This window comes from Canis lupus, chromosome 26, assembly GCF_003254725.2.
Source record: "Canis lupus dingo isolate Sandy chromosome 26, ASM325472v2, whole genome shotgun sequence".
Classification (NCBI taxonomy): domain Eukaryota; kingdom Metazoa; phylum Chordata; class Mammalia; order Carnivora; family Canidae; genus Canis; species Canis lupus.
In genome coordinates, this window is record NC_064268.1 from 18,968,834 (window position 1) to 18,977,179 (window position 8,346).

The following is an 8,346-nucleotide window of genomic DNA, read 5'->3' on the forward strand; positions in this document are numbered from 1 at the left end:
AAATATAGGTTATGCCGTCATTTCTGTCAAAATACACCTGCTGGCACTGGGGAGGCAGTATGACAACATATTAAAAATGTGGTCTCTGAAGTCGGGTGATCCGGGTGGAAACCCCAGGTATGCCTCTTCTGGGCCGTGTGATGAGACCGGCCAACTCACCTATCTGAGCCTCACAGCTTACAACAGAAGACGGTGCCCACCTCTGAGGGCATGGGGCACGGAGTCAGCTAAGGCCTCCAAAAACATGTATACATTGTCATCATCACCACTGTTGATGTTGATGAGCAGAAACAAGGTAGCGACGGGATATCCGGGCTGAGAAGTTTAAGTGTTCATTATGCAGCTCTGAACAAGCACCTGGGCCAAGCAGGAGATACATACGCATGCTGGTAACTGCACAAGCTAGCTAGAACCACAGCAATGGTGCGTAACAAACACCCATTAAACCCCAGGAACGTACAAGAAGGAGCATTTCCCTTACTAAGCTGTTTGTGGCCAGCAGGAGCCTAACTGAGCTAGGCTGTTTATTGAGGTTTGGGCTCAGGGTGGTTGGACACATGTTCATTCTGAGTGGGTGGCAGCTGCCGTGGGGAAGCTCCTCCCCAACTCATGGCAGAAACAGGGCGCCCTCGAGACCTAAGCTGGGAACGAACCCACCGTCACTTCCACCTCACACTAAAGACCAAAGCCAGTCAACATGGCCAAACCCAACATGAAGGAGCAGGGGCATAAACCCGGCCACCCCTTGAGTGAGGGAAATGGCAAAGTCTCCCAGCTAAGCGCAGGGGGGCATGCAGGAGGGAGGAACTGGGGTCAGTGGCGTCTCCACCACAATCACCAAACACCAGCCAACCCTTGGAAAGGGGGCCCCACTGGACCTGCCCCCCTCACCAGGTTCCTCTTCGGCCCCTCTGCCTCATCAGAGTGTGGTTCAAATCTACAAAAGACCCTGAGTGCTAGCAATGGCACTCCTTGGGGACCCCATCCCCATCTTCCCAACATCTGGACCTGCTCCGGGGAGCCATTAATCTCGGGCAATTTCTTTCCTCACTTGATTTGTTTATTTAAGGAAAACAAGTTGCTCCTAATTAGAAGCACTGCTGTCGAGATGTTCAGTGCGTCCTGGGCTGTCTATTTTCAGACCTTCTGCCTAAAATTATACCTGTGCTCTTAACATCTGTGAGCTTGTTCGGCAACTGTCCTGCGTGCAGGCTTTCGGTGAGAGAGGCTGGAGGTGCTGTGGGAGCCCAGGGGGCCGGGCCATGGGGGACACGGGCTTCAGAGCAAAGGCACTTGGAAAAATGCACACACAACATCCCCACCACCTATTCGGAGCTGGCACAGATCACCGAGTCAACACTTGGCGTGTGCACAGCACAAACACAGTCCTGACCCGAGCAGCGGGGCGAAGAGTGGCTTCAAAGGTTCCAAGAGGTTTTCTGTTGGGAAGCTCTCAGCTTACATCCACCCCACACGCTCTTACACCTCTGCGACGGATACACAGACACACCTGTGGAAATACACACACACACACACACGAGACACGCACAGAAGTTGCACTGCCCCACAGACAGGCAAACATGCTGCAGGCACACACACACTCAGAAACACACTCATGCGCAGGAGACATGCACAAAAGTTATACTGCAACTCCCACAAACACACATTCAGAGACACATGTACGTGGAGACACCCTCCAATGCGCACAGCAACCAACACACCAGATACCCATACTCAGAAACACACACGAGACACAAGCAAGCATGCAGTGCTACACACAGGAATGCACACTCAGAGACACAGGCATATATACAGAGATGCACAGGAAGTTTACCCTGCCATACACACAGGGATACACCCACAGAAGCACACATATATGTGGAGATACTCACAGGGGTTACAAACAGGTACACACACCTGTTTGCAAGGAGATGTGCAATGCTATACATACGTGGGCACAAAGGTACACTGAAAAACCTGGAGGCTGTAAGCACATACCACAGGTTCACGCTCACAGCATTGCACACGCATGCAGGCACTCACACACACCCAGACACGTGCAGACAGCACACACGGCTGCTCATGCAGGCACCCAGACAGGCTTGCCCAGCCTCTCAAACGGGTTTCGCCACCCAGACCGCCTCCCCCACCAGACACATGTGTGCCGTAGTGCAGCCACGCACCTACCTGGTCACAGACACACATCCAACTCATATTCACCCGACTGTTCAACACTCGCAAGCGTGTATGCGTACCCACACTTGCTGTGACTCACACAGGCACACATTCCCTTGCAGACACGCACACGCACACACTCAGAAATCCACAGAGAAGCAATGCCACAAGTACACACCCAGATCGACACTCTTCACATGTGTACACACACACACGCATAAGGTTTCTATATTCTGTCAGACATATGAACACGTGGGCACAGACCTGCATGAGATTACACTCATTTACACACAGGCACCTACACACGTCCACATCGTACGCCACCAAGAAAGCAAACCGTTCATGTTCTCAGAGTCCTAAAAGTCAAGCCCACAGGCCGAGCCAGCACCTGGCCTACTGCTTCTGCCCCAGTCCCTACCGCAAGCCCAGGAACTCACTCCGTGGCAGCCAAGATGAGGTCTGCCCTCCCCACCGGTGGGTTCCGCATGGACCCAGGGGACCCCTAGTTTGGGTAAGGACACAGAGGTCCCAAGCCTCAGAACCACTCAGAAATAAACAAGACTGACCAAAACTGCTGCCTTTCCCCATAATCTCAGCAACCATACCCCCTTACCCCAAACACGCACGCTCATGCATGCACACATATACCCAGGCACGCATGCACGCACAGGTGCGCGTGTGTGCACACACGGCACTTTCCCTAGCGCAGCTGTTCCTCTAGGGAACAACAGCTTCGCCCGTTCCAACAGCCTCAGCAGCCTGGGCGCCTGACGCCCAGACATACTGAACTTCTGGGCCCTGGGTCCCTGCACAGCTGCAAAGTTGAAGCCATGGAGACAGCTTACCTCCACCTTCTGTTGTCATGGCGACGCAGCAGCTGGGCGCACAGGCCCTCCCTAACTGCCCTGAGCTCCTCTCTAGGAGCTGCTGGCCCAGCAGAGCTTTTATGAGGAAGCAGCAAGGGGGTGGGGACTGCAGGTGTCAGCTGATTGGAGAGAACAAGGGCCCCCGCGGCCCCCCCCCCCAAGGATCACCTGGTGCTCAGGTGGGACCCAGAGAGCTTCCCTGGGGAAACAGCACCGCCTGCTCACACACAACACCCAAAAACGCAGCCCTGCTGCTGCATGCCCGAGCCGGCGGAGACCCAGTCTTCACCAGACTCTACGGTAAGCACTTCCCATGCACCATCCCAGTCGGTACCCCCCACCCCCAACACTCTTCCTCCCAGGAACCATGAGTTCCCCATCTTACGGAGGCCCACCGAGGTCTGGAGGGTGAAGTGACTGGTCAACCTCAGATGCATCCCACGCCTCTCAAGTGCTACACCACATTACAGGATTTTGAAGATCTCGTCAGTGATGATCGCTCTGTGTCTGAGAAGTGCCTGAACTGGGACCTCTGAAGACACGTGAAATCTCTTCATTTTGCAGAAGCAGCCACCAGAGCCCAGAGAGGTCTAGTGATTCGCCCGAAGTCACACAGCACATTGCCAGCAGTCTCCAAGCTCAGTCTTCTGCCCCAGAGATGAGGTTTCCCCAGGACATCACCAGCCTCTGACCTCAGGTCTCGGCAGCCTAGGGAAGCAGCTCCTAGCATGGCCCTACCCTCACACCCCAAGAACTGGCCCAGGACCACACAGCAATGCTAGTCCCCAGGGGCAGATGCTCAGCCCCAGCAGGACCAGCACACTATTTTCAAACTTCAAGTCACAGTCAGAAGCACTTTCACCGCCTGCCTTACTGACCAAGCAGTCCATCCAGATGACCCCAACCCTAGGCTGTACCCCCCTGAGGCAGCACGATGCTATCTAGGAGGCTGTGGCCACAGGGGTGACTCCAAAATGCTCCTCAGAGACCAGGTGGCTCTTTGGAGCCTGCTTTTCATTAGGAAGAAGAAGAATTCAGCCAAACTCATGAGCTATGTGCTGGGCTCTGCAGAGCCTCTAGGGACCTGGAAAGGGTGAGGACTATCCACACCCTGAGCCACAGACCAAGACGCCCAGAGCCTCTCTCTATCCAACTGTCCACTCCAGCCCCTCTTTCCGCACAAAGTTTGTGCCTCCCCAGTGAATGATCTCCTCGAGTGGCCCAGGTAACTTCCCCCAAATCTTTTGCTCATCTCAGGAGCTGCAGGTGATGGGAGGTGATCCCCACCTCTGCTGCCGTCTCTGCCAAAGAAGTGAGTGGGCTCCTGTGATGACACTTGGGGCTGTGGGAAGGGCTTGGCCAGAGGCAGTCTGAGTGGGGGCCCGGCTCCCGTTGTCGCTCCTCGTCCTGACACACGCAGAGACACACGCGGGAATGGGCTGAAGCAAGCCTGCAAAGCACTCCCCACAAAGCCCATCCCCTGGGCAGCCCTGGGAGCTGCCTCCAGACGCCAGGACAACGCATGCACCCGAGGATCACCGCAACAAGCACCTCCCAAAGCCAACTCGAAAATATGACCGGCCCCTTCTCCTCCGGAACTCTGCCCCGGCGGAGCAAGGGGAAGTCGTGACTTACAGGGGCCCGGCGCCTCGCCCCCGGCCCAGCTCAGCCTCAGGAGGGGCACCCAGTGGGATGCCCGCAGGAAGGACGCTTGGATGAGCCGCAACCGCCCGCCCTGCGCCAGAGGAGAGAAAGTTTGTCATTCACCCGGCGCTGGGCTGTCCCCGCTCCGGGCTCCGTCCTCACCGGGCTCTGCGCGCCGAGCCCCCGGCCCGCGGGGAGGCGGCGGGACCTGGGAGCCCGGATCGGGCGGCGATCGCCGGGCAGCGGCTCGGCGCCCCGCTCCCCCCGGCGGCCCTCGCCGGGCCCCGCGCCTCCGCCCTCACCTGGGGTCCGCGGCCACTTGCAAGTCCGCCCGCCGAGCCCGGCAGGCGCCGGGGGCTCCGGGGGCGCCGGGGGCTCCGAGGGCTCCGGGGCGCCTCCCCGGCCGCCGGGGCTGCAGCGGCATCCAGCGACGCGGAGCCCGGGCTTCCCTTCTCGCCGCCCAGCCGCCTCCGCCGGGCCGGGGGGCGCGCTCTCCGCGCTGGTGCAGGGGGCGCCCCGCGCGCCGCCAGCGGCAAAGTGCAAGAGTGTGCGCCCCGGACTGCAGCGGGCGGCGGCGGCCCGGCCGAGGAGGCGGTGGCGACGCCAGCCGGCGAGCCGGGGAGCGGGCGGCGGCGCCGAGGGGAAGCCCGGCTCCCGCGAGCCCGGCGCCCGGGCGGGCGGCACTGCGGGGGCCCCGCCGCCGCGACGAGGCCCCGCGCGGCCACCCGGCCCGGGGAGGTCGAGGCCGGGGGCGCGGGTGCGGGCGCGGGCGCGGGCGGCCGCCGGGCGCCGGGCTGGCTGCGCGCCTCGCCTCCCGCTCGCCTCCCGCGCGCCGCTCGCTCCGCGCCCGACCTCCCTCTCCGGCCGAGCTCCCCGCGCCGCCGCCGCCGCCGCCGCCGCCGCCGCCGCCGCCGCCGCCGCCGCCAGCAGCGCGCCTCGACCGGGCGCGCTCCTCGCGCGGAGCCACAGCGCGGCCGCCGCTTAACTCCTTGCGTGCCACCCGGCCCTCCCGCAGCCGCCCGCGCAGCCAGCCGCCGGCGTCAGGCCCCGGGCCTCGCTTTGCTCGTCTCTACAGTGGGCTCGCAGACCCGCGTCCGGGGAGGGCGGTGGCCCGCACAGTTGGCGGAGCCAACGGATTCTGCAAAGTGGCGCGCCGCAGGCACTGAGGAAGCACCCAGCAAAGGGCAGAGCATTTGCTGCCGCTGCTGCCGAGTTCAAGACACTGAGCACACGCTACCTTGCAAAGAGCCTACCCCTTTCGAGGGCAATTTGGTTTGTTGGTGTTGAGTCCGTCGTGTTAACAGGAAGTAGGTTTAAGCTGTGTAGCCTCGGGCTAGTCACTTACCCTCTCTCGCAGCCTGTTGCAGAAGAGTCCTTCTGAGCTCGGTGACCTTGGATCTCAGCATCCCTTTGAACTTCTGCATCCTCATCTGTAAAGTGGGGAGGATAGATACTGCCCACCTTGAGAGGATCTCCAGCAAACGTCGGGGAAGGGAGCTGCTCTCCTGAGAGCCCCCATTGAGAGAGGGTGTCTCCCAAATGCCAGGCACCTATCCAGCGTAGTTTCAAATACATCATCTCGTTAAGTCATGGAAACAACTCTAGAAGGCAGCTAGTTCCAATTCCATTTTTCAGATGAGAGATTTAGGGCCCCAGGAGGTGAAGTTCACCCGAGTTAGCGCAGCTAAAAAGTATGGGAGCTAGACCCTGGGCCATCTGACTCCAAAACCTGTATCTGTTAAGCTTGGGGCTGAAGAAGAAACCCTAATGTGGCCTGATCTTTTTTTAGGATGAACAACATGAATTCACATCTGCATTTCTTTACTTAGAGCACGTTATTTTCCCAATTATAAAAGACTTACCGAGGGGCACCTGAGTGGCTCAGTGGTCGAGAGTCTGCCTTTGGTTCACCCCGTGATTCAGGGGTCCTGGGATCGAGTCCCACATTGGGCTCCCCACAGGGAGTCTGCCTCTCCCTTTGCCTATATCTCTGCCTCTTTCTCTGTGTCTCCTGAATAAACAAAATCTTAAAAAAAAACAAAAACTCTTGTCGAACATAGATATTTCAGAAAATACTGAAACATATGAAGGAAAGCAAATCAACTCTATTTCCATCACCCAGAAGTAATGATGATTAATTGATGTAATTTCCCCAATCTTTTTTCTATACCTACACGTAAAGGCAGTTGGCACAAATGGAATCATCCATGGACACCATTCTGTATCAGGAGATGGGGAGGGTCTGGCACCCTTGCTAAGGCTGGACCCCCAGCTCCCCAGACCCCCAACAACCCCAGATCAGTCACCACACTGGTCCAATGGAGAGCCAACCAGGCTGCACATCTGTGCATCTCACCCAGTTATCATTGGACAAGCCCTGCTCTGATGCTTTCCCTTCTCCCACTGTTTTTGTGTCTCCCTCTTAGAAAACCAAATCATTCCTTTGCTTGGGATACAGAGACCACTGATATCACACACATACCTTCCAGCCTGCCCAAACCCATCAGGAACAAGGCATTCCCAGCGTGCCAGCCCCAGAGGGACAAAGGCAGTACCAGATCTTAAAGGTGCAGGCAATCTAGGTTCAAATCTGGGCTCTGCCCCAAGCAGCTGTCACCTCTCTGAGCCTCTGTTTCACGTCTATAACATGCGGCATAAAGAACACCAACCCTCTGCAGTCGTTGTGAGGATTACATGAGATAAAGACAAGTAAATGCTGAATTAATGGCAGCTGTTGCTTTTTATCAGTGAGGAGAAGTGATCTGAATGACCCTAATACTGGTTGCCAATAATTGAGTTGAGTTCTTGCTAAGTGCCAGGCATGGTGTGCATGAATTCTTAACAACTTTGGGTGGTAGGTATTAGGAATTTAGAGACAAGGAAACTGAGGCCCAGAGAGATGAAATCCTCTGTCCAAGGGTACATGGCAAGCTCATGGCAGAGTGAGCTTGGATTAGATCTCAGCTCGTCTTGCCCCTGCCCACCCAGTTGCCAGCACAATTGCCAATGGTACACCTGCCCACCCAGTTGCCAGCACAATTGCCAATGGTACACCTGCCCACCCAGTTGCCAGCACAATTGCCAATGGTAGACTTCCTAAGTCCTCCTCATCCCTCCCCAGCTCAGAACCCTCTTGCTCTGTCTGGGGGACAAATGTCCTCCTGGGAGAGATGTAGGGGCTGATACTTAACTTGGCCAGGGAGCCCACTGCAAGGTGGTGGGGGTCTGAGGACAGTGCTAGTGGTTTCCATCTACCCCCATCCCCTCCACCGAAGCCCACTTCTCCCCACCTGCCCCTAAACCCGGTCAGGAATAGGCAGTGAGCTTGTGGACAAGTGGGAAGAGCCCCAGGCTTGGAATCAGGCAACTAAAATTCAAGCACTTGTCAGGTGCTGTGGGTGGGTCACTCACCCTTCAGAGTCAACCTCATCATCCATGAAAGGACTAATAACATCCTCCCTGATTACTCCTAGGGTTGTTGGGGGAAAATATGGATTGGAAAAACACCTTGAGAGTAGCACAATCTGCAAACACACAACCGTAACATCAGAGTCGTTGCAGGCATCATACAAGCACGCTAGAACACAGCATCATGGCATTTTGTAGCAGTGAAAACTGGGGGCTCTGGAGACAGGTTTGTTCTCCCCCATATGATGTCCAG

At 57.2% G+C, this 8,346-nt stretch overlaps 1 protein-coding gene across 5 annotated transcripts in view; it reads right to left on the reverse strand.

Annotated features, from left to right (window-relative positions):
• The window catches only part of WSCD2 (WSC domain containing 2), a 119,449-nt gene extending 113,285 nt beyond the window's left edge, over nucleotides 1-6,164 (reverse strand). Inside the window, exon 1 of one of the 5 annotated variants that reach the window (XM_025474333.3) lies at nucleotides 6,031-6,164. The gene's annotated coding sequence lies outside the window, so the exon portion shown is untranslated. Of the gene's footprint in view, nucleotides 1-3,020; nucleotides 3,155-4,676; nucleotides 4,765-4,987; nucleotides 5,137-6,030 lie in introns of those variants that run through there. The other 4 variants (XM_049101534.1, XM_025474331.3, XM_025474336.3 and 1 more) reach the window with 4 other exon arrangements.
• Nucleotides 6,165-8,346: the final 2,182 nt, after the last annotated feature.